The sequence below is a fragment of the Callithrix jacchus genome, chromosome 10, assembly GCF_049354715.1.
Source record: "Callithrix jacchus isolate 240 chromosome 10, calJac240_pri, whole genome shotgun sequence".
NCBI classification, from domain to species: Eukaryota; Metazoa; Chordata; class Mammalia; order Primates; family Cebidae; genus Callithrix; species Callithrix jacchus.
Genome location: NC_133511.1, coordinates 94,845,373 through 94,872,927, shown reverse-complemented (window position 1 = coordinate 94,872,927; position 27,555 = coordinate 94,845,373). Strand labels below are relative to the sequence as shown.

The 27,555-nt window shown below is 34.7% G+C and overlaps 1 long non-coding RNA gene across 2 annotated transcripts in view; it reads left to right on the top strand.

Moving 5' to 3' along the window:
* The window catches only part of LOC118145478 (uncharacterized), a 259,562-nt gene extending 232,558 nt beyond the window's left edge, over nucleotides 1–27,004 (top strand). The window contains exons 4-6 of one of the 2 annotated variants that reach the window (XR_004730596.3): nucleotides 10,782–10,939; nucleotides 16,778–16,888; nucleotides 26,801–27,004. This is a non-coding gene — a long non-coding RNA (uncharacterized LOC118145478). The remainder of the gene's footprint in view (nucleotides 1–10,781; nucleotides 10,940–16,777; nucleotides 16,889–26,800) is intronic. The other variant, XR_004730597.3, reaches the window with a different exon arrangement.
* The last annotated feature ends 551 nt before the right edge of the window (nucleotides 27,005–27,555 follow it).

Here is a 27,555-nt window from a genome sequence, read left to right as displayed (position 1 = left end):
CTAGCAATGAAAAGAAAATCTCATTGTCCACACTTTCACTAGTATTGCACAACAAAAAACACATGCAAAACACGCACATTTGGTAGGCAAAACCATTTTACTTTATTCTTTAATACTACTCCCTTTGGACTCAGGCAGCCTTGTATAGGTTGCATGAGGGCATGGTTGTAGTTACAGGACCACTCTGACCCTCTTCAAGACATGCCTCTCTCCAAGAGACAAGGATTTCACAGGGCCAAATGGAATTTCTACACCAAATCCATGTTACCCCTTCTTGACCATAATCTGAGTACATTGCACTCTGAAATATTATGCTTAAATAAACTTGCATGCATTTCCAGAGACTCTAGGGGTAGCCCCATCCCAGGCTAGCACTCCTAAGGACAAACTGCCCAAGGAATGGAGAAGAGGCGGCTCTTTGTGGAGACAGTGACATGAGAAAACTATAGATAGAACTTGGTCATGTGGTCTCAGAAGTACAAACACATCTACTGTGGCTACCCACAGGAAGAAGAAAAGGTGAAACAAATAAGGTGACTGTGATCGCCATTCTCCATGTCATTATGATTCAGAACAAAACTATGAGGAATATGAGAATTCTAAATTCAAGCTTGGCCTTATAGGCCCCTATGAAGATGTATTTATCAAAGCAGAAAAACAAAACACAGTATTCACAGTTTATTGCTTAGTTTATAACTGAAATGTTTAGAGATATTATGTAGATCTCCAATTGTGTTCTTGCCTTGGGGCCTACAGATCACAGGGGTCAGACGACTTTTGTAGATTAAATAGATAATATACTAGGGCTGCTCGTTTTCCCAAACTTACTAATTTCTATAAAATAAATAGAGAAAGCCTATAAGGACACACAAATAAATTCTACCAAATCTGTAATGATTTGATAAAGGCACCACAAAAAGAAAATTACAGAGAAACATCACTTATAACATGATTAATATTCATAGAAGCTTGAGAAAAACAAAATAAAACAAAACTTTTGACATATTCTACACTCCTTGCTGATTTCAAAACCAGAAAACTATAAGAATGAATTGATGGATACTTCCTTAGCTTAATAGAATGCATTAACATCATTTATAAAGCCAGCAACTTAAGATAGTAAAAAATGGGGAAGCCCTAGTGGCATTTTCACTAAGGTGGACAAAAATCCACCACTAGATTGGCTACAATTTAACACTGAATTAATAGCCAATGCAGTTATATAAGAGAAATCTATAACCATTTTCAGATGACATGAAAATGTTCTTAGGAAACCTTAGGGAATCAATAATAAAACTAACGTACTCAAAGAGTAAGAGTTTAGTAAGGCAGCTGAGATAATGTAAAGAAATCTATAACCTTAATAAAATGATAACCAGTTATGGGATTTAATGGTAAAGAAAATTATATACACAATAGAAATAATAAAGGAAAATATTTACAAATGAACTTAACAAAGAATATGCAAACCCATATGAAAAGTACTTCAGCTTTCCTTAAATTAAATTTAAATTCAGTAAATATCAGTAACTATACCACAAGCTTTCTAGTTAGTAGGGTTTATATGGCAAAATAAGAAGAACAAATAATTAGGAAAAAATGGGAAAAGAAAGCATTTAGGGACACTAGACTTATTAGAAATCACAATCTACTAAATCAGCATGGTATTAGAACATGGACAGACAGACACACCAGTGAAATAAAATAAAAGTCCAGAAATAGTCCTCGGTACACAGGAATATAGGTGGCATCTTAAATAACTGGAGAAATATAAACATTTTTTAAACGGTTTTGAAGAAATGGAATTACTATATGAACAGAATAAAATTTGGTTTACACTTCACATTAAACACAAAAATAAACTCCAAATAGATCAGAGAATTAAATGTAAAAATGAAACCATGAAAGTAATAGCGGAAACCTGAGTTAATTTCTTTATACCCTTGGTATAGAAAAGGATATTGATTATGAGTCAAAATGGAGATGAACTAAATGCAACTTCATAAGATTAAAACCACAAAAACCTTTGCATAACAAAAACTATATAGGCAAAGTTAAAAGAGAAATAAACGTGGAGAAAATATTTATAATATATATCACAGATAAAGGGCTAATATTTCATATGTATTAGTCTATCATAAATCAATATATGGGAATATTTGTTCTATTAATTTATAATAATTTAATATACAAATGAAACATTAACTCTGTATTCATAATATATATTGCAAATATTATATGATATATAACATATTATTTATATTATTATATATATATTTGGAAAGTATATACTTGCAAATATATATACATATATGTATAAATGTCTATTATACATATATAAGTATACATAAACATAAATACATATAGGTGTATATGTATATACATTGATATACATATGTGTATATTAATACATATAAATGTAATGTATATATAGACATATAAACTTGTCTATATATCTTTAATAAAATAATAATAATAAATTCTTTAACATTTGAGGAAATTTTTATTTTTCATGAACTTAGTTTCTTCAGGATTAATTATAAATAAATCATTTTAAATTTAGGGGAAGAAACTCAAAAATTAAATAATGGGCCAAAGAAATGAAAAAACAATTTACATAAAAAGTATTAAAGTTGTCAAAAAGATATTCAACTTTATTTATAATCAAAGAAATGTGGTTTTAAACTACACTGCGATATCGTCTTTCAATTCTCAAACTGGAAACATTAAAGTTTGACAACCTGTTAAGTTGGTGATGTTGTAGGGAAACAGACATCCCGTATGTGGTGGGTAGGAATACAAATTGGTACACCACTTACAGAGAAAAATTTGGAAAATCTGTCAAAACTACTTACACATTCAACCCAGTATTCAATTTCTTGTCATTTGCCCTAGCGGTACACATTCAACAATATGAAATAGAACTATTCAAGGTTATTGAGTCATTGCTTGAATTTATAAAATATCAGAAGTAACCTAATACTTACTTAGAAGAGTTTGGTTGTGGCCTACCCAGACAATAGATTATCATGTAGCTGCAACAAATAATGAAAAATGACACTACATGATTCCAGGATATATTGTTGAGTTAAAAAAAGTACAAAAGCATGTAAGCATGTTTTTAATATTATCTAATGTGCAAGAAAGAAAAATATAAGAAAATATATATGTATTACTTATATTTTTATAAGCAAAAATCATCACCATGGAAACCCACATGAAGAATAAACCAGAAACAAATATTTTGATTATCTTTTGGGAGTGTTTGAAAGTGAAGTGGAGGAATTTTGGTGGGGACCTGATATTTTTCTGTTATCTTTTCGTATAATTTTTACTTGGCAACATTTTTATGCTTTGCATACTTAAATATAAATGAATGAATCAACAAAGTCGTTGGGGGGGTTACTTAAAATAAAAAAGAATCAGAAATTCATAAGCCTATTTGTGCTTCAAATAAATAAAGCCATAACACTTCAGGGTGTGACAGCTAATTAAAAATTAATTTTTGAACATTTCGCTGTATATTCTTAGACTAGAGATTTAGATAACTGTAAACAAATGTTGAACTCTGGTTGCTAGATATGTTTGTAGCTGTGGTATGGGTTGATATTTCCGAAATGGCTTTTGGTGTATTCTAAGAATGAACAAATAAGTACTTTTAAAAAGTTAAGCATAAGGAGAGAAGACTCAAATTAAGCCTGTGATATTGGATTCAAACTAAAGTTATCAGTACAGATTTATGGGTTTTTCAGGTAGATTAGTTAGATATCTATGTTTTTGCATGTTTGTGTGTGTCACTGTATTACATTTATTTTCTAGCTATGTCTCCTCAAAACAGGTCTTAAAAACTATGCCACCTAAGTAGCAATAACTACACCTAGCATCCAGGTCTAGGTTTCTTATTTATAAGCATATAAATGGTAAGCAAACAAACAAACAAAAATCACCTCTCTTTATTATAGTAAAATGCCATTCTTGCAGAAGAAAAAGTCAAGTTAGAAAATTAAAATTGGGCAATGACCATGAAAATAATTCACTTAAGAACAATTATCAAACTGTTGGGTAAAATTTAGTAAGAAACAAGATATTTACATAGTCTCAAAGTATCTACTCAAAAGTGAATTATCAATAACAATAGAAAAATCTAGTAACTGTAATGGAGAGAGTGTAGACATCATCTTAGCCAACAGATCAAATTTAACATCACTATTAATGGAACAAAATTATATTGTGGACCTTCAGATATGATACACAAAGAAACTCACTTCATCACCTTTGGAATATTCCTTCTAAAAATCAGTCACCTAAATCTTCTTACAGGAAAATATCAGTCAAGCCCAAACCAAAAAACACTCTAAAAAAAAAAAAAATCTGTTCTTTACTTTTCAAAAATTGAATGTCATGGAAGACAAAGAAAACCTGACAAAAAAATTGATTCTATTCTGAATTGGATCCTGAAATACAATAAAGGACACTGATTATGAAGATTAGAAAAATTGGAAAATGATCTGTAGATTATATAATAGATTGTGCTGCTCTTGGTTATGATTATTTTGATAACTGTACTGTGATTATAAAGACAACATTGTTCTTAGGAATTTACACTGAAGTATTGAGCAGTGAAGTGAAATTCTGACTGCCACATTTTGTGAATTCGTTCAGAAAAAATGACATAAACACACACCAAGTGAAGCAAATGTGAAAAAATGCTACTACTGGCAGAATCTAGGTGAGAATATTATATAGTAGTTCTTTATGTTATTCTTGCAGATTTTCTGCAATAATTTAATTTTAGTATTAAATTATTTGAAAGTAAAAAATTATAGTAACAACAAAAGAACAAATTACAAGGGTATTGATATTCCAGAAAATAACATTCTTCTTTTATTTAAGATTCTTGCAAGTTAGGTTTTTGCCTCACTGAGCATCTGTAAATACTGAAATACGGTACCCAGAAGTGAAAGGGGTAAAAATACCAGTGTCTGATGTGACAAAAGGGTGATTTTCTCTCAGCCCCCTTAATGACTGCCTTTCTTCAGATACTATTTATATGGGACAGCAAAAGCAATAATGTACTCTCGGCTAAGGGCCTGTTTAAAGTGGGCTGAATCTAAGAATTGATATCTCATCAGCCTACCCCACCATGGTGGCCCACAGGTAATGATAGAGTTGCAAGGTATGTCACCTGAGATAGAATACAGTGTTATCCAATCATCTCAAATGATCTTTTACTGTATACTTCATTTGTATGCTATCTTTTAGAAAGCACTTGTTTATAAAGTTCAAATTGGGGACAGTTGAGTCATGGCTTTCTCTTTGAAATCTCAGTACACCAACTTGTTTGGAGGAATAAGTATTTGGGGCTTGTCTGCTTTTGGAGAAGCACCAGAATTATCACAGTTCTAATTACGTAGAACCCATCTGAATAGAATCTGTCAGAGCTTTGCTCTGAACTAAGTCTCTGACCCTAAAGAAGGACAAAACAACTTTACTACTTGAAAAATAAAAACCATAAAGGTGTTCCCATCACTCTGGCCACATGCAGTATACTTCAAAACGAAGACAAATTTATACCATAAAATAAGGGTAAAGAATTTAGAGTTATAATTTTTAATAATTATGTCAAAGCTTTAAAAAATATCAAATATTAAATGTCTTTTCTTTATACTTTGCCTATGCTTGCATTGGCCTAAACTTATGGTTAGTCTATTTATTCATAAGATAGCCACATACCTGCCTGGGAAAAATGGAGCTTCCAGGCAAAAGATCCTCAACATGACTTCTGAGGAAGGATACAATGATTCTCATTTTTTAAAGATGTATTAGAATCATCTGCAGTGCTGTTCCAATTTACTCATGCTCTCTGAGATCCTCATGTACACACATGAAAATGAGTACAGCTGATCTCCATTAAGAAGGACTACCACCTCTGCTGTGCCATTACTAATGGATTTGTATGTGATTTCTCAGCTGTGTAAACGGTGAGGGGTGAGATGGAAAGACAGGTTAAGGTTTATTGTTCTAAAAAATGCCTTTTTAATGCCAAGGAGAGTGTAGATGTATATTCACGTTTGGTAGATTTTCTTAAAGACCTCATAATATTTCTTGTAAGATTCCCTCATGAGATGTCCAGTCAAGCCAGAAAATACAGTAAAATGAAGGTGATACCTGAGTATCTAGAATAAAATAGGATAAGGTTGAAGATGCCTTTGCAAAAATTATAACTGAGATCATTATAACAGGGAAACCATTCCAACCTTACCCACTCCATCCTGCTTCTAACCTCTAAGCTATCCTTGTTCATTCCTGGGTGTAGGACTTTGGCAGGAACTTAGTTTATAGTTTAATTTTGAAACAAAGATGATAACAGCCATTTCCCAAAACAAACCCCTTCTTGCCTGAGGACTGGACTGCCTTTGAAGGACTAACAAATTAGCCACAAGATTAGAAATCATGGTTTAGGAGTCATACAGCTAGAGGCCACCAGATTCTAAACTTTCCCAAATGCTCATAGGGATAATATCACTATTGTAAAACCTAAGATTGGTGCTTCAGGTATTTGTCAAACCCTGTGCTTGATGGAGCAGCTGGTACCACCCAGATCAATAAATTGGCTTATCTTGTATTATGACCTCTACTCAGAAACTGACTCAGCACAAGACAGCTTCCACTCCCTATGATTTCATGTATGACCCAACCAATTAACACTACATGCTCCATTCCCTGGCCCACTTCCCACCAAATTATCCTTTAAAAACTCCAGTCTCCGAATTTTCAGAGAGATTGATTTGATTAATAACTCTGTCTCCTGCACGGTGCAGCTGGCCTCATGTCAATTAAACTCTTTCTTTATGGCAATGCTGTGGTCTTTGTTTGTGCAGCAGGCAGGAAGAAACCATCAGTCAGTTACCGGTTTAACATGTTTGGAAACAAACAAAAAAAGCATACCTAGGCTTTGATACTAAAACTCCCTCTGATTTAAGTTCTTTCTGATCCGTTGAGAGCCTTCTCCTCTAATATTGCTTCTGCCAGACTTGCACTTGACCTCCGATCCCAGCAACACTGAGGCTAACTTCCTGTTCCATCCATGCCTATCCTGACTTTTAACTAGCATGGAAATCTGACTTTTGAGAATTGGACAGAAAATGACTTTACACTTACTATGCTATATAGTTCATTATTTGTCTTTCTCAGTATCATTTAATCTAAAGCAAAAATAATAAATGACTATTTTCTCTAAATTTCTATGCTTTTTCCTGTCAATGTTAAAAATTTCATGGATTTTCTTCTTAAGGAAATAAATTGTTAATTATTACTCCAGTGTATGACCATAGTCAACAATTAAAAGAATCTCACTGACTATGATTATAAGCATTTAATTTCTTTCTTAAATACTTTAAGTGATTCACTAACCTGCACTCTCTTGTGAGTTAAATCCAATTTGAGCAAGATTTTTTTTAAAAGAGATGATTGAGGAGCTTAGTGCCTATTCTAGTGCCACTTTACAGATATGAGTATTTATTGGACAATCTTCCAAAAAAATAAAATGTTTTAACATAAAACATCAGAAAATCAATCTAGCACACTGTGTTTTGTCTTCCATGTTGTGAAACTGTCTTCACCTCTAAATTCTTTAGCAGAAAATTACCTTTTCCAAAACAAAGAAAATGTAGTTTATTTATCATTACAGGTTTCATGGATAAACTGCATCTAAACATAATGTTATTCATCCAAAAATGTTTTAAGAAAATCCAGGCTAGCAACTCACTGATCCCAGATTCATTCTTTATTTGCCTGTGTAACTGCATTCATGCAATCAGTCCTCATAGAACATCCTGTCTTCCTACCAGTGTCTCTCATCCTTCAAGCCTTAGTTCAAATTCTACCTTTTCAGATTGCATAAAAGATAATGTTACTGTCTAAACTCACAGTGGTACAATGGCTCTATTGTCTGAGCCATCTTCTTTCTCTTCAGTATTAAAATCACATGCTCTGGAATCAAGGTTTGAGTCTAAGATTCTCTAAGGTTTGAGTCAAAGGTATGATTCTAAGATTTTCCATACACTACTATGTGATGTCTGGTTTTTAAATCTTTTGAACTTCCATTTCCTCTTCTGTAAATAGTGGTAGTAATATTTATTTGAAGATATGTGAGATGACTTATGTAAAGAATTTAGCACTATACCACAGAAAATAAATATAGAAATAATAGAACACAGACAGTGAAATAACAGTGTTATTCTTATCATCACTATGATGAATAGTCTAGTTTACTGAGCTGGAATGCCATATATGGGCACATCTTATAATATTTAAAGGAAGACTTCAAGCTATCCATCTTGTTTGCATGAGGTTGTCTTTGTTTCCCAGCATGTATCCATCCTCAGCTACACCATTTTCACAGAAGACACATAGCTACTTTAATCAAGACGTTCCAATATCAACACAAGATCTGCCTGGAAAGCCCCCTTTCATGGTATTAGAGAGTAACTGTGGTTCCTCCCTGAGTTTCTAATGAGGACCACCACTTCCCACCACTTGATGTTTAAAATTTCTTTTACAATAGACACCCACTTTGTAACATTATTAGCAAGTGGTGTTAATTAAATAGTTTTAACTTGTTATTTTTTCTCAAGCCATTCTGTAATAAACCTGGTATCCCTACAAATCTTCCTTTGCCTTGCTCATCGTGGTTAGTATGATAAATATTTTGCTTTCATGACCATTGGCCTAACTAACAAGTCTTCAGTTTTACTTTGTATCTTCTAGTACTTTCTCTTGGGTGAAATTGTTAACAGGCAGTGAAATGACCAAAGATAGATTCAAAAATATATGAGGCCAACAATCGTATGAAAAAATGCTCATCGTCACTGGTCATCAGAGAGATGTAAATCAAAACCACATTGAGATACCATCTCACGCCAGTTAGAATGGCGATCATTAAAAAATCTGGAGACAACAGATGCTGGAGAGGATGTGGAGAAAAAGGAACACTTTTACACTGTTGGTGGGAGTGTAAATTAGTTCAACCATTGTGGAAGACAGTGTGGCAATTCCTCAAGGCCTTAGAAATAGAAATTCCATTTGACCCAGCAATCCCATTACTGGGTATATATCCAAAGGACTATAAATCGTTCTACTATAAGGACGCATGCACACGAATGTTCATTGCAGCACTGTTTACAATAGCAAAGACCTGGAATCAACCCAAATGCTCACTGATGATAGACTGGATTGGGAAAATGTGGCACATATACACCATGGAATATTACGCAGCAATCAGAAATGATGAGTTTATGTCGTTTGTAAGGACATGGATGAATCTGGAGAACATCATTCTCAGCAAACTGACACAAGAACAGAAAATGAAACACCACATATTCTCACTCATAGGCGGGTGATGAAAAATGAGAACACATGGACACAGGGAGGGGAGTACTAAACACTGGGGTCTATTGGGGGGAAAAGGGGAGGCCTAGTGGGAGTGGGAGGTGGGGAGGGATAGCCTGGGGAGAGATGCCAAATGTGGGTGAAGGGGAGAAAGGAAGCAAACACACTGCCATGTGTGTACCTATGCAACTGTCTTGCATGTTCTGCACATGTACCCCAAAACCTAAAATGCAATAAAAAATTTAAAAAAAAAATGTGAGGCCTGCAGCTTGGATAAGCCATATTACAGGGGAGAAATCCCTGGGTAATTCACAGCTGGGCTTGTTTCCAAGAAAAATTTCAGCCTCTATTTTATTTCTTGACTTTCCATTAGAATGGATTTCTACTTCAGGAGAAATAATTCAACTTTTAAGGATAAAGTGATAGTACTTTTTTTCCTTCAGTTCCAATATTAGACCTGAGGGGTAAAGTCTATGTTCCCCAGTGAACAGAACACAACACCATCCATACTCACATATCATTGATTGTGGCCTCTGTACTTTGCTGGTCTGATGTCAGCAGTCAGAGATCGAGGCCTAATTAGAAAACAAATAAACAAACACGCAAAAATAATCAAGAAGCATCTGAGAATTTTTATGGAATTAAACTCTCATGCAGTTGCTACCAAAATAAGTAAAAATTGTATTTCTTTTAAAACGACCTGCTTATATTTTAGTTAAAAAGAGAAAGAGAGAAAGAGTTAAAATGGCAGCCTGCTATTTTTTCCTATAAAGTCATAAAGCTTAATTCAAAAATTTTCTGGAATTTATAGTGCCAGAGGCTAAGCTAAAAATAATTTCCCCTCATTAGATCTTGCAGTTTAACCTCTGAAGTAGAAGGTCTGTGACAGATACATCAAGACTCCAGCTCACAAAAGCACCATTCAAAAAGGAAAAGAATAAAGATGAGCTGTTGCTATTAAATGACCCATAGAGAATCAAAAAGAAAAGAAGACTATTTCTGTAGCTTTCTGGGACTAAGCATACTGTTGCTGGGCCGTTCCAGGTGGATCACTCCTGTCAGCTTCAAATGTATCATGTGCTAAATGAGCATGAAATTTTATATGGAAGCAAAGCTTTGGAAGGTAACCTTACTAGGAAATGACAGAAATCTTGGTGGGAGGTGGCAGGGAAGAAACATAGGTTTTGCTCAATAACCCTAGTGAAAATTAATAATCATTAATTGTCTCTTTTCCCTATCATTGAACAAAGCTTCTGTGTCATTTCTGTAGAATAAAGAAAAACAATGCCACAAAGACTTTTTTTATTTTTATTTATTTTCTTTATATTTTTATTTTAATCTAAATTTTAATATTGTTTTTCTTTCTTTCTTTCTTTCTTTTTTACTTTCAGTATCCCAGAAGGTAAAATGCTTATTACATTATTCTGGATTCTCCATTCATATTGAAGAACAGAGCCTAATATTCTGCGTTATGTTCGTAGTCGTATTTGTGATCATATCATTAGTAGGGGAAGAAGAGAAGAGAATCCATGTGTTAGCATTCAGTTAGGTAAGTAGAGCTACTATGAGTGATATGGAATAAGGGGATGTAAGAAGAAATTAGACCATCCACAATTGTGGAAGCCAATGAAAATGTCTATGAAAATTGCCTCTCTGTCTGGTAGGAGCTTGAAATGCTGTAAATCTTCAGAGCCAGTAGTTAGGAAGAAAACCTGGACACAAAGTTGAAAACAGTGAGGATAAACTGTAATCCATAAGGACCGAATGTAAACAGCATCTGTCTTTGAATGCCTACAACCTTGCTGACTTCAGCAATCTGCAAAAAGGTGGCACCCTTACACCTGGCTTAGGACTCAAAAAAACTGAAAGACAGACTTGGTGGAAGCTGGAAGAGCTATGGATCCAAATGCTTCCCCACACCAGCAAGATGAGCCAGCAGATTAATAAAGCTATCCGTGCTCTACAATGGCCCCTGGCCCTATATCTATGTTCAGAGCTCAATAGCTGCTGCTTCACTTTTGCCTTCCAAATCTCATGCAAATTTCTTTTGGAGCCAACCCTAAGAGAACCATCCAGGGAAAAAGATTATTGATATTGACATAGTTCAAAAACCACCACAAGACACACACATATATGAATATTTATATATAATACACATGTATATGTATATTTATATTTTGAGACAAATTTCATTCTTGTTGCCCAGGCCCAAGTGCAATGACAATCTCAGCTCACTACAACCTCCGCCTCCCGGGTTCAAGCAATTCTCCTGCCTCAGCCTGGAATCACAGCCACCTGCCACCTGCCATCATGCCTGGCTAATTTTTTGTACTTTTGGTGGAGATAGGGTTTCACCATGTTGGCCAGGTTGGTCTCAAATTCATGACCTCAGGTGATCCACCCGCCTCAGCCTCCCAAAGTTCTAGGATTATAGGCGTGAGCCACCACACTAGGCCCACATAGTTTTTTAACATCACATTTTCCAGGCTCTGCCCCAATTTCTATTCCATTTATCTGTTATATTAAAACAATTATCTGATAAATTATTTTACCTTTGAGAAAACTAAGGTTCAGAGAGTCCTACTAATTTTTAGAAAACTTCTAGAAACTGGCAGAAATTAGATTCAAATTAAGACCAAGTATTTCGACTTTAAATTGTAATTTTTTAATTTTCTCTTATTAAAATTAGATGATCCACAATTGAATACTTTTACACAATGAATCAGTAGCACATAGCATATCCATTCTTGGATAAGAGAGTTCACTAAATGAACTATTTCGAAAGATATCTTGGTAGGGATTAGGGAAACCAGCAAAAGACGGTAAGTTTCCCGATACTGGAAAGAGTAAGAAGTCATTACAAACCCTTAAACTGGAAGATAGAAGTAAAGGAAGCAGTTACTGTTCCCCAAAGCAGATAACAGTAATATGAAAAGCACTACTGTGTAGGAACTGAAGCTTTTGGAAAAAGGAACAGCCTCTAGTGCTCAGAAAGAAGGGAACAGAGATAATAAATACCCCAACCTCACTCTCCTTCAGCCTCCTAGTACTTTTGCTGTCTACTAGTGACTTCTGTTCTCACAAACTAACCAGAAACCAATGAGTTAAGGAGTCTTTTTATGCAATCTATAGAAGTCAGTATCCTGGGGACAGAGCAGGATGAAAAATGGTGGAGATTGACCCAGAGTGGCCAAGAGAAAATAGCTAGCATGCATCAATTATTCCAAGAGTAAAGCATTAATAAAGATTTTAGGTAAACATTTTGTTTTAAACAGACATAAAGCAATAGCACATTTTCCTAGGTAGTAGCTAAACTTTCTTAGTTACTATCTAACAAACCATCCTATACTTTTCCTCATGGAACATTTTTCAAATTCTGGTTTTATGATGAGCTGCTAAAAAGAGCCAAGGTAAGATCAAACTTTTGCTAGAGCTTCAGCTTCTAGTGAGAATGTTTTGGCAAAAAAATGGTGGGATGTTGGCTAGCAGGGGAACAATCCCTTGGCCCCTGAGTAGATCATCAAAGCAATTGCTTCTTTAATAAAACATCAAAGGCTACTGCGTGCTGTAGGGTATTTCTGAGACTGACATTAAGGTGAGCTGCAAGTGCTTCACAGCAGAAAACATGAGAGAAAATATTTTGTGAATCTTTTGAATTCTTTCTAGTAAAGTTTTCCACTTATTTTCTAAGTATTCATTTGTGGGTTTTCTACAATGTAGAAAGACATATTTTAAGGTCTGAAAGTTGAGATTTTCTTATTTGTTGCTTGGAAAAGATTTTCTAGATGTTGGATCAGAATCTCAGCAATACCTGCCCAATGTCTGTGGTAAGTCACCCTCACAGGTAGTAAGAGGAGGAAGATATAGCATCTTTCTACTTCCTGTTAATACTGGGGCCTAGGCTCTCATCCATCATGGGGTTGACTGCAAGGAAGAGGACAGTTTAACCAGGATGGCTACTGTTGCCAAGTTAACAGCTTCCTTAGGCTTCAGTTCCAGCTTAAGACAGTGTCTATGCCAGATAGTAACACAACTGTACAACCACACAACCCTAAATTCATGGTATATAATTGAAGCAGAATGAAGAAACTGAACTTTTTTAGAGTTTGCTTTCTAGAAAATTGCTGAATCTTTTAAAGCTTTCGTTTCATCACCTATCCAGTAAGAACATACTGTTGCTTAATTTGCTTTTTGTAAATAATAATTGAAACAATATGTATAAAACACATATCAGAGGGTAGGCAGTACAAATGAATGCAACCTGGGAATTCTGGGAAGACGGTGGCTTGAATGTCTTTAGGATTCCCTCTCCTGCTTATGCCAACCTAATTAACAGTCATCTTTTCTGAGCTGAGTGGTTTTAGGGCCAGTAGGAAGGCCAGGCATGAAGGCATATGGTTGTCTTCAGGTTCAAAAGAAGGGAAGAGATGGAAAAGGAAGAAAAGAAAAGAAGAGAAAACTATAATAAGCAGGTTATTATAGGTGGAAATTTAACAGTTTTCTCTGCTTACAGAGAGCATACTAGAGAAAGTTACAGAATTAGGACTGCAAGGAAGGAACACAAATATAAAAAATATCAATGAGGAGCCAGTCAGGCCAGTGCTAGAGTTGATGTAGGAACCTCCTGGGATAGGGACTAAATGAGGGAGATGAATAAAAACATCATTTTTTAACATAATTCACTGATTTCATGTGTCTTTCTGTGGGTGACTACATGTTTCAAAATCTACAGGAGTATATTTGAAGAACAAATACATGCTCCAGAAAACCAAGGGAAACTAAAAAAGACAAAGGCATTGAGTTCCAGCAAAGAAATGTGAGTTCTAGATATGTTTGAGGAGGAGTGGATTTAACTGAACAAGCAGATTAAACTGCTAAAACCTAAGGGAGACTTCTCTGAAAGGAACAGGAAAATAGACTCTACTGTTGCCAAAAGAAGTACAGCCGAAGCAAAGGCTGCTCAGGGCACATCACAATAGCTGAGATAAGCAACTGAAGTGTCTTTAGGGGTTCCCACTAGATGCATTATTTCTCAGTAGGTGCCTAAAATACAGATTTTAGGAGCAACTGCAGCTTCAAGAATCTGTGAAGGGTGATTTTCCAGCTGAAACAAATGAAAGATGATTGTGAGGTTCCCCAAAGAGCTGGTTTCACAGGCCTAACAATTCCAAATTAAATGGCAGTGTCAGTAGGAACTTTAGCAACCAAGTGAAAATTCTTGCTCACAGCAGGAGGAAGAAGCTCTGTGAACTAGTCAAGATGGGCTAGATTGTGCTGTGTCAACCTTTGGTGCCCAAACATAAAAAGGCTTATTTTGTACTAATACATAATGGAAGGAGGCCATTGTTCTACGCTGACTTTTACTGGATCCCGGCAGATCTTGCACACTGAAACTAGAGGCCAAAGTTGTTTCTTTCTTCTTTCCTTTTTCTTTTGTCTTTTCTTTTCTTGTCTTTTCCTTTTTCTTTCTTCTTGTTTTCTTTCTTTCAGAAAGGGTCTTGCTTTGTCATTCAAACTGGAGTGATGTGGTATGATCATGGCTCACTGCAGCCTTGAACTCCCAGGCTCAAGCAATCCTCCCACCTCAGCCTCCTGAGTAGCTGGGACCATGGGAATGTACCATCATGCCCAACTAACTTTTCTTTTTAAAAAATTTTTGGTAGAGACAGGTTCTCACTATGTTGCCCAGGCTGATCTTGAATTCCTGGGCTCAAGCAATTCTCTTACCTCGGCCTTCCAAAGCACTGGGGTTACAGATGTGAGCCATTGATCCTGGTGCTGGAGTTTCTCTTAGTGAGTTTTCATTACTTCAGGCTGGGAATGATTTCCATCATTTCACCCTGCCCATGGGCCAAATCTGGTCACATGATTCTCCTTAACTGGAAAGCAACTAGAAAATGTTGTTATGTATGTGCCTAGGGAGGAGAGGAAAGTCCAGTCTGTGTGAACACTAACTAGTAATCTTTGGCATACCATATTACTAGGGTCATCCCACATTCAAAGTAGCACTGGTGAGCCTGGATCATAGAACCCAAAAGGAAATAAAAATAAAGAAGGTTTGAATTTTATGGATAAAAACAAACAAACAAAAATCAACAATAAACCATCACGAAGGCTACCATCACTGCAAATCATCAAATACCACCCTCTAAGAAAAGAAAAATTGTGAATAAGTGGATTCCCTACTCCCAACAACTACATGGTATATACATTCTACCAAACTAATTCCTTCACCAATTTAAATTTATAGGTTATGAACTTCACACAATTATCATAGATGACAAGTGTCATGGAGAGGAGGAAATCAAGAATAATCTGTCTTTCCCCCTTCCTCACTCAGTTAGTAATGAATCACTCTTACAGCTTTGTCAACATAAAGTATCGGGCTCCAAATATTTTACTATCTAGACTGAAGACTGGTTCATTTAATAACTTTTATTGCTGTGGAATTAGGTGCATGATTGTTCAATAAAATCTGGATTACTAGCAAATAAGACTATTAAAGATTTTAAATTGTACTAACTCAGTTTGCAGTTTCTAAAATAGTCATAAGTTTTTTAATAGTACTCATTTCATATTGCAGCTTTCAAAAAAATTAAGTCTACTAAGTTATAAAGAACATTTTTTGGCCATGTCTGAGGAGCATAAGGAATTAGGTAAAATATTACATTTGTTTAGACTTTTTTTTTTAAAAAAGTAATAGCAGGTTATTTTTCAGCTATCAATTATTAACATTTCCAAACTAAAAGAGATTATGATAATGAAAAACATATGCCCACTCTTAAATCCATTCATACACCCATTCAACACCCATTCATACCCACTCATACACCCATTCAACACTTGTTAATGCTTTGTGCTCTTTCTCCTTCTCTTGCTCATTTGCTTGTCTTCTATCTCCACCTTTCAAACTCCTTGATGACCATTTCAAAAAAGTTGAAGAAATGATAATTAACTAATACAAATTTTGCGTGAATGAAGACATACTCCTGAACAACCAAAATGAAACTATTATACCTGGAGAAATTGAAAATGACTTCCTAATGATTTATAATTAGGTCCTTCAAGCTAGTATAGTAGTATCCAGCCAAGTTTCCACTTTGTATTTGATCGAAATCTCTTTTAATGTAAGATAATTGTAATTGTCTTTCTTCTTTCCCTTATTAATTCATTCCCTCTCTCTCTCTCTCCTCTCTCTCTCTCTCTTTCTCTCTCTCTCTCCAGGGTCTCACTTTGTCACCTAAGCTGGAGTGTAGAGGTACAAACGCGGCTCATTGCAGCCTTGACCTCTTAGATTCAAATGATCCTCCTGCCTCAGCCTCCCATATAGCTGGGACCATAGACACATGCTACCATGACAGGATAATTTTTTGTAATCTTTTTATAGATACAGAGTTTCGCTTTGTTGCCCAGGCTGGCCCAAACTCATGGGCTTGAGTGATCCTCCAACCTCAACTTCCTGAAGTGATGGGATTAGAGTCATGAGCCACTGTGCCAGGTTTGTCATTTTTTTTTATTGCATTGACTTTTAAAGGAATAAGATCAATTTTTCTTTATTTCAATAGATATTTAATTGTATCCTTAAGGGTCATTATATCTCTTTATATATTACTGACTTTCTTTTAAAATGGAAGTTAGATATGAAGCTTGATTATACTCAGGTTATTTCTTTGGTCTGGAATACTTTATATGAGGTGTTTGTTTTATATTTCATTACATCATGCAGGACATATAGTTAAATAATTTTACAATTAATGATGGTAAATTGGATCACTTGTTTAAGGTGTTTTCTGCCAAATTTCTCTATTATAAAAATGAAAGTTACACTTTGCAGTTGTCAAGTAATTTGTAAGGTGATATTTTGGCAGTGTACAAATATTTTGTCCACATAATTTTGCATCTTTTCATAATCCAGTGATGATCTTTGCCCCACACACTTATTTTATTTTCCTTCCTTCCCTCCTTCCTTCCTTCCTTCCCCCTTTTTCCTTACCTTTCCTTTCTTTCCTTTTTCTTTCACTGTTTTTAATTTTCCTTTAGCTTACTTCAGCTTCTATTATTTGATTTGTCTGTTACAAATTGTATCACTAGACTATCACCTTTCCCTGTGAAAACTTCCAGACTTTCACTCTGCTTTCCTGTGTTCATCTCCAATATCTACCCACTTTTAGGGTGTCATTTCTAATTTGTCAGAGCATTAAGTTTTATGTATTACTGTCCTCTTATCCTCACTAAATTGATTCAATTCTTTAGATGAATTTGTAAATTTCAGTCTATAAATAATAATTCGTATACAAATAAAAACAGTCAATTGTTAAACAAAATAATTTTGTTAATTTTCTTAAAAAAACTCTTGATTGAATGAAGCTTATTTTTAGTAAGTTCCAAGAAAGGTTTGTTGGAATAATTTCTTTTTCATAAATTTTCTGCATTTGTGCATATTTAAATCTGTTTGATTGTAGCCTTAATACCTTATGGTTACTTGTCTGAATAGAAAGCAATTGTCTTACAGTGTTTTTCCTTGGTGTTCTTAATTGTGTTTCTTTGCTGTTCTCTTTTTCTGTGTGTTGACGTTATAATTTTTGAGGCCAAATTCAATTTCTGTTTGTTCTACTTGGTTTTCTCATTTTTTAAATGTCTTGTTCTTTTATTACTAGATGAACACTTGAGAGTCATTTTCCTTTTCCTTTATCTTTTTCATTAAGTTGAAGCTTTCCTGGCATATGTCATAGAGTTAAATGTCTTGAGAAATTTTTTTCTCCTTCATAACTGGATTATTAACTATATAGATAAGAAAATTCTTTTATCTCAATAATGTTTTCTCAAATTAAAGTTTCAAATACCAGTTCAATTTACTGTTTTGTTTTTCCACTTCAGAAGTTTTAATTAATACATATGTTGGTTACTTATTGCCTCTTTTGTATGTGTGATTCTTTTTCATTAGCACTTTCTACCTTCTTCTTTATTTTTGTTTTATAATAATCATCCCATTCACAAACTATATTCCCTTCTTTGTACACTTGGTCGTGGCTTTTCTTTCATTTGGTGTCATATAATATAATCTGCATTTTTTTAGAAGATTCTGGAATATTCTTCAAGGTCATTTTTAAGTAATATGAGCTCCCATTTCAGATTTCTGTTAGTTGTCCATTTTCTAATTTTTTAATCTGTGATTTAATTTTTTGTCTTATTTCAGAATTTTTTAAATCTAAAATTGCTTGATTATATTTACCATATATCAGAGTGTTGGGTAACATTACCTTCTACTCTGTAGTTGGCTGGTGTATGTTTTTACGTATGAGCTTTTACCTGCTGAAGCATTTTACTCTCTCCTGTTTTTTCCTGTAATCTAGCAACTTTCCAGAGATTCTAGAATATTTTAACTTTTCTTCATTTGTTTTGGATTTTTCCTGAATGAATTATGTCAGACAAATTACATTTGTAGTTTTCTAAATTATTTTTATACTGTTTGCATGGGAAATAGAAATTCTAATTTATTTTATTTTCTTATCTGTACAGTTCTGAGGAGAAGGTTTGCATAAATTAGCATTTAAATATGGTACTACAGAGTATTTTCATGTATGCAATGTATTGATTTTACTTTGAATTGGATGGAGAGAAAAAAATCTGTTTGCTAAGGTGTCTACTGGAGAGAGAAACTAAATGAAATAAAACCATAAGTCCTTTGGTATCTGGGAGAACATTTTGGATAGAAGGAACATAACTCCAAAAACTCTGAAGTATAATCATGCTTGATATGTGGAGAAAAGTAATCATCTAGTGTAGCTATAACAGAGAGACCAAAACGTTAGAGCAAGACCATTTAAGGCCTTAATGAAGATTTTTTTAAAAATGTATTCTGAACTCAGAGGAGTGTTCAGAGAAAAGGGTAATATGATCAAAATTAAATTTTAAAATATTCACTCTGGATTATTTTTGAAGAATGCATTTAGTAGGATAAGAGTGGACCTAAGAATATCAGTTGGAATCGACATTTCAGTAGTTCTAATCTGATGATGGCAAAACTGACTATGTAAGTAGCAGAGGAAGTGATGACAAAGTCGAGCAGAGCAGGTTTAAGTGTGGAAACTATTAGTTTGGTTTTATTTCACACGGAGATGTTAGTCAGGAAGTTGAATTATTAGGTTCAGAGGAAAGATCAAGAGCAGAGAGAAAAAAATGGTAGTTTTCCTGGCCAGATACTGGAGGCAAAATGACTGACTTAAAAATTATCCTAAATAGAGTAACATTACATCTACTTTTTAAATATGTGAACCCCGAATTCCTTTTGGAGACTACTCTTTCAGGGAATGAATTGTTCCATTTGGCTTTGTTTTTCCACATTCTAAATATTGCAATTTCTATTAACTCTATGTAGAAATTATAAATGCATAGAAGAATTTTGCATCTATAAAGCCAGGGATCAAAGCTGAATAAGCCCGTTAATATTCAGATGTCATGAGGGGTGCAAAGATGAATCAAAAGCAGATCCTGATTTTAAGATGTTTACATCATTCCACTATTTATCAGGGGTGGAATACCATTTCATGGTTACATGATGAGATGATTAATTTATTAATTAAACAGAAACAGATAGTATTCTTTTACCATGCATAGAGAGGTTTATGTGTCTTCTAATTTTTTGGTCATGAATGAGCAATTCAACTTTATGAATCTTAGAGTGTTTTATTAATAATTAACACAATTGTAGTAAATAATTTGCTAACATCATGTTATAGGACTATGCATTTATAAAAGGTTATATATTTCAAGACTCTCCTGGCTTTGTAATTACTTTCTGGTAACCTCTATCTTACTTCAATATTTTTTCCACCATCATTACAACCCATATCTACTAATAAGCAGTATAACGTTATGGTTAAAAGAATAAGCTTTGAGTAACTACTTAGTTTCACACTTTTGGACTCATTAAATATAGTTTCTACATTGACAACATGAAGTAATTATAGAAATTACCTTATAATGTTTATGAGACCATAAAGGAGAAAATACATGTAAAACATGGTGTCATGTACGTGATATCCAGTATATATATAATTATTTTCAACAGTATTGATCTACCTCTTTTCTTTATAAATATTTTATTTTACCAATATAGTTGCTTATTTTCTCTTTTATACAGCTCAAGTTACTCTCTCCCTTAATAATTCATTAGAAACATAGCAATTGTTGGTTCAGGTTGCAAACGACTGAGTAGCTTCCACTAATAAGGAATTTATTAGAAGAACATCAAGTACTTCACAGATTGACATAAACATATCTAAACTAGGTTTGAAAACAGACATGAATCAAGAAAGAATAGGCTATTGAAAAGTCAGCCAAAAGAAGGTCATAGAAAGTTTAATTAAGGATGTCATCGCCAGACAAATATGACTATGAAATTCCATTTTAATATCTTTCTGTAATCCAGAAATCATTTAGTATCTTTCTGTAATTCAGAGTCCTTGAGAGAAAGGACTAAGCAGCCAGGTCTTCTCTCTGTGTTCTATATCACTGGGTCTCAAATTTGGCTGAATATTGGAATCACCTGGTTAGGGGTTTGTGTTAAAATATACCAATGTCTAGGTCTCATTTGCAGAGCTGCTAATTTAATTGGTATGCAGTGCAGCCTAGGCAATAGAAATTTTTTTAAGCTCTAGAGATAATTCTGATGTGCATTAAAATTTTATATTTACTATTTCAGATGGTTGGAGTCCACTTGCTGAAGAAACACAGGAAATATTCAAATAACTCCTACTTATATATCAGTTAATTGATTATCATTTTAAAAATATGATTCATACTCCTTTTAGAAAGTTAAAAAAAACAAGGATAAGCATCTTATGAAAGTTACCCCTAATTCTCTATCCAAGGGTAACTTCTGTAAATGTTTTCATTTATGTCCCTTGATATTCTATTATGTATGTACACACACATCTCACACACATAAACACACACACACACATGTGATTGATTTCATATTTTTATACATAATTAGGTCCATAATAGTTGAAGTTTCATGGCTGCTATGTCACTAGAAGATATTTTTTTTTCTTTATTGAGTTGTGCTTTTTAAAGGCCTCCAAAGGTTAAGGATTAATACAGTTGATGAAGTGTGGATATTGGTAAATTGACATTTCAAAGGGCAATGACATTCAGCTATCCTTTAAAATGCACTATCTCAGTGAATCTGTGTGAAAAATCATTTTCTCTTCTGATCAGCCACATCAGACATTATGAATTTTTCTCATTTGCCTCTTTCTGGATCTTTTTTTCTCTCATTTTAGACTTTTTGCTTGAATGTATTTTTTTCTTTAACTTTTTAAAATGAGAAATGAAAGACATTTAAAAACTGGTGCTTTATTAAATTTTTAATTGACTCAATATAAATAAAACAAGTGGGTACTTTGTAATTAAAGTGTTCTATAATTTATAAAAACTTAATTTAAATTATATATTTTTAAAAATTTGTTTGTGTATAAATAGCCCTAGATAGAAGAATATTTCTCACTCATGTTCAATGCATAGCCAAGATGTTAAATTCACAATCAGTATTCAACTAATTTAGGTTTTCCACATTTGGATAGCTTGAATATGTTTACCTCTGTGCCCTCACTATACTCTCACTCCTCAGAATCCTTATCCTTAAGATGTTTGTCATGAGACTCTACAGACATTTTGAATTATTTATGCAGAAAAATATATATAAATGGTGAGTGTGAGGAAGAAAAATATGTATTCAAAATCTAAAGAAAAGCAAGTATAGGCTATTCCTCTATATGCTGGGTCAGACATATAACATTCAGTAGGACAGAGGGCACATTGTAGACCACCTCTCTCAACTCCTTACTTGATAGATAAGAAAATTAAAACTCAACAGAATAAACTACACCTCTCTTATTACATATATTGTTAAGAATAAAACAGAGGACAATCCTAGTTTTCTAATTTCTGATAGATTAACAATTCCAATACTACAGTGGCAACTCTAATTATATTTTCACAGATCTGTGTTCTATTTGCACCACTGGAAAATTTGGGCTGTCAAACCCATTGTACTCATCAATTTAACCCTGAATTATTGTCTGAGTGATTTGAAATTCTAGCAAAAAGATAGAAGAAAGAGGGAGAAGGAAACATGTTACAGTGATTTAGTATATTGGTGAATAAGCAGTTATCTGTACATAGGCTATGCATCTTTCCTGAGATACCTTAGTAGCTAAGTATGTGATAATCAAAAAATTGCAGTGTTCTCAGTACAGATGAAAATCACCAGTATGAATAATGAAATGGCAACAAAGGAGCATTCTTAGAGAACCTACTCACTAGGGGGAGATTTGGTAGTTTGTTACCTAGTGGCTATTAGTTTAAGAAAACTCTTAGTATAGTGTGCAGCAGATTCTGGGGTAAGCCACAGAACCAGGTTAAACTAACTTATCAAGTCAGAGACATCAGAACTGAGCTTTCATGGATAACCTCTGTTCCAAAAATGTAAATGCTAGCTGCCTCAATTTTATTTTCTCCAAAGTGTTAGAATAAAATTTTTATCATTGAAATTAATTTTTCAAAGCCCCCAAATTCAAACTTTGTTAATTAAACCATAATTTTTGAAACAAATGTATGATTACAAAACTACATTGTAATATTCATATGGTTGGACAGAAAACATGAGCTCGCCAATGATTCATTGCAGATTGAAATTAAAACAGTCAGTCCGCAAAATAATAAAAGACAAAGAAAAACTAAAGTTATCTCCAAGAGAGAACAGAAATGTGTTAACACCAATTCTATACAGTACTGAAATATATGAATGCAAAGTTTTAACTCTGAATATCTGGAACCTGGCTCTGTTCTATGACAAACAGTTGCATGACTGAGAGAACTGAACACTTTTCATTCAACTGTTTTAGCATGTTTTTTATGTCTTCTGCAAGAACTGCATGGCAGCTTCCTTTTTTCTCCTAATTTTACCATAGACAAAAGAGATAATTTATGCTAATCAAAAGCATTCTCTCTGGGGGGTGAGGGGGTCACTGCCATTTTTTAAACTATAGTAAAAACATTTTCAAGAATTGATCAACACTTGCTGCAAATCTATAGTCTGTACTCAGCAGGCATTCCTTGGGGAGGGGAGTCTCAACGGAGATACTGAGCTATGTGCCTTGATTCAAGAGACCCAAGGAGACAAAATCCAGTTTTCCCATTTGAGAGGTGACTAAAATGAGTCTCAGTGATAGAACTCAGTCTCAGTAACCCGCCCAAAGTCACATTGTTAAATGTCGCACCAAGGCATGGCTTGGCTTGAGGCCCATGGCTTCCTTCCTCAAAACAGCATCTTCATTTAAAATACAGTATCAGTATTTATATGGTGATTTTTAATTCACAAATATTTTCTAATTCATTTTGATTTCTTTGCACAATTCTCTGTCTCTATAGCCATCCATGTTAATGTTGAATATTTTAAATTTTTATGGTGTTCTTAAGAAAAACCCAAAACTATTCAGACTTAAATATATAAAGTAATCTTATAAGCAAACCACTCTTGAGTATTGCTTGAAGAACTCGCCACTCTAGGGCTGGGCATGGTGGCTCAAGCCTGTAATCCCAGCACTTTGGGAGGCCGAGGCAGGTGGATCACGAGGTCAAGAGATGGAAACCATCCTGGCCAACATGGTGAAACCCCATCTCTACTAAAAATACAAAAAATTAGCTGGGCATGGTGGCGTGTGTCTGTAATCCCAGCTACTCAGGAGGCTGAGGCAGGAGAATTGCCTGAACCTAGGAGGTGGAGGTTGCTGTCAGCCAATATTGCCGCCATTGCACTCCAGCCTGGGTAACAAGAGCAAAACTCCATCTCAAAAAAAAAAAAAAAAAAAAGAACGCCACTCATATCACTAATTAGAGTTCCTAAGAAATGAACTGCATTTCCTTGCCTAAATTATTGTTATAAAGTGTTACTTGCCTGCCTGTTTCATAACATTTATTAGTCTGGTTTTCTCTAAGATCTTTGTTAACTGTGGCTGTCAGTCATCACAATCACTGACAAAAAATGGTCAGCTCTCAAGACTGATAAACCTATTTGTCAGCACTTTCACCAAGGAATGGAGCATTTCAGCAATTCATTTTTTAAATGATAAATTTGGAGGACATAGGAAACAGAGCTTTAGTGCTTTGGAATTCCAGAATCATGATCTTTTGCCTCTTTTTGCAGTAACAATACTCTTTCCCTATTGCATCCAAAAATTTCCTGGTACTTTGCCTATCACCACATGTATCATGCTTTTTGCCATTGTGATTTGCTTACTACAGGCATATGGCCAAAGCCAAGTTAATAGAATCCTCCCTTGGAATTTCTTTCTGAGTTATTTTTCTTCATTGGAAATAAAATTGTAAAGATATGGCCTCTAAGTAAATAAAACCACTATCTAGGGAGAAACCAAGAGGATTGAAATACAGGCATGCTGGATCCAGTTTTAATTACAATAGTCTCTAAAGCTGCATTCTTCCTATGATATACTAAACCACATCTGGTTTTCAAAAAAATAATGTATATTTTAAAGAATTAGTTCATTCATTCCTTCATTGATCAAGTGCTGTTCTATATGTAACAGGTTTATTGAAAATGCACTTGACAAGATAACTTTGTGTTAATGTTCATGTTTTTCCTTCTTTCTCACCATTAAACTCACTCTACAAACTCACTCTTCTTTATGTTTAAATAAAAACATGGGCAGATCCAAAAGCCTTTTCAGTGACTCTTAGATAATAAAGTGTTGAATCTAATCTCACATAATTTAAAATTTAGAGTTTCCCTCTCCCCTTTATGGGTTAGCCTGGTCCAGGTTTGGAAGGCTGAAATATTGTGGAGAGTAATCATGTCTTTTCTGTGCTTCATTTCTTATTGCCCATCTTTTTCACAAGTATATCTGACACCTTCCATGTTGGTATAGGTAACTAGAGGAAAAAAACGTGGTTTTACCTGGCCATGATGTTGAAATCTTATATTGGTATCCTTTAAATGTGAAACCAATACTGTCAGTACTTTTTTTAATCCTTGAGTTGCTTAAATGGATTTTTTTCCTAAAATTCTACTTAGAGTTTAGGAATCTCCAAGGGCTTAACTCATCATAGATTCTGCCTCCTCAGGCACCTGATTTTGACTCTATCATCAGCCAGTGGTCTTCCTATAGCATGAAACCCACCATGAGTGCACGAGTGACCTATTATAATATTATGTCACATTAAAGACAAATGAGGCAAGAAAGCAAAGAGCCACTAAACTTGTCATTTAAAGTAAGTACACACATACATTGAGGTTCTTTTGCCTCTCCAGGAAATTGTTTTGAAAAAGGTTCATTTTAAGAAAATTCAGCAATTCACTTCCACAAAGATCTCTTTTGTATTTTCCTCTGAATACACACACATACCCCACACACACACCCCTCTTCGTACACAGAGATATGCAGTTCACTTGTAATGCACATACCTCTCTTCGCCATACTTGCCAACAATGACAGCTCTAGTTGCAATCTCTGTATTAGAATTCTCTAGAGGGACAAAACTAATAGAATAGATGGATATATAAAGGGGATATATTAAGGAGTATTGATGATCACAAGGTGAGGTCCCACAATAGGCCATCTACAAGGCGAAGAGCAAGGAAGCCAGTCTGAATCCCAAAGCTGAAGAACCTAGAGTTCAATGTTTGAGGGCTGGAAGCATCCGGCATGGGAGGAAGGCTGGGAGGCTGAGCTGGTCTAGTCTTTCCATGTTCTTCTGCCAGCTTTTATCCTGGCTGCCCTGGCAGCTGATTAGATTGTGCCCACCCAGATTGAAGGTGAGTCTGCCTTTCCCAGCCCACTGATTCAAATGTTAATCTCCTTTGGTAACACCCTCACAGACACATGCAGGTACAATACTTTGCATCCTTCAACCCAATCAAGTTGACACTCAATATTGACCATCAATCTCTTGTTTTTAGATATTCAAGCTTTTTCCAGTTCTGTGAAGAAAGTCAATGGTAGCTTGATGGGGATAGCGTTGATTCTGTAAATTACTTTGGGCAGTATAGCCATTTTCACGATATTAATTCTTCCTAACCATGAACATGGAATGTTTCTCCATCTGTTTGTGTCCTCTCTGATTTCGTTGAGCAGTGGTTTGTAGTTCTCCTTGAAGATTCCATTTGACCCAGCAATCCCATTACTGGGTATATATCCAAAAGACTATAAATCGTTCTACTATAAGGACACATGTACACGAATGTTCATTGCAGCACTGTTTATAATAGCAAAGACCTGGAATCAACCCAAATGCCCATCGATAATAGACTGGATTGGAAAAATGTGGCACATATACACCATGGAATATTATGCAGCAATCAGAAATGATGAGTTCGTGTCGTTTGTAGGGACATGGATGAATCTGGAAAACATCATCCTCAGCAAACTGACCCAAGAACAGAAAATGAAACACCGCATATTCTCACTCATAGGTGGGTGATGAAAAATGAGAACACATGGACACAGAAAGGGGAGTACTAAACACTGGGGTCTATTGGGGGGAAAAGGGGAGGGCCAGTGGGAGGGGGAGGTGGGGAGGGATAGCCTGGGGAGAAATGCCAAATGTGGGTGAAGGGGAGAAGAAAAGCAAAGCACACTGCCATGTGTGTACCTACGCAACTGTCTTGCATGCTCTGCTCATGTACCCCAAAACCTATAATCCAATAAAAAATTAAAAAAAAAAAAATAGATATTCAAGCAATTTTAGGTGATAGCACTAGGTTCCCTAAATTCCAAGGAGCTGATTTGTCAGGGTTCTCTTGGAATGTTTTGATTCCTATTATTGATAAAGGAGGAGAGAAATATCAGAGCATTCGAAAAACTCCCTAAATATTTCTCTTGAATCTCCACCTGTTTTATATCCATGGCATGATTAACACACTAAGGATGATCTAGGGCTTGGCTTTAGAAGACAGACTCCCTAACATATTTTATGTTGTTTTCCACCTTCAGACACTCTGCCCAAACTCTGACCCTACACAAAGTATTGCATTTAACACTTTGTTTTACTAGCAAGAAAATAATTTCAAAATTATTTGTTTAGGTATTCATGTATTTATTGATCATCTACTATGTGACAGACACATACTAGGACCTTAAACGG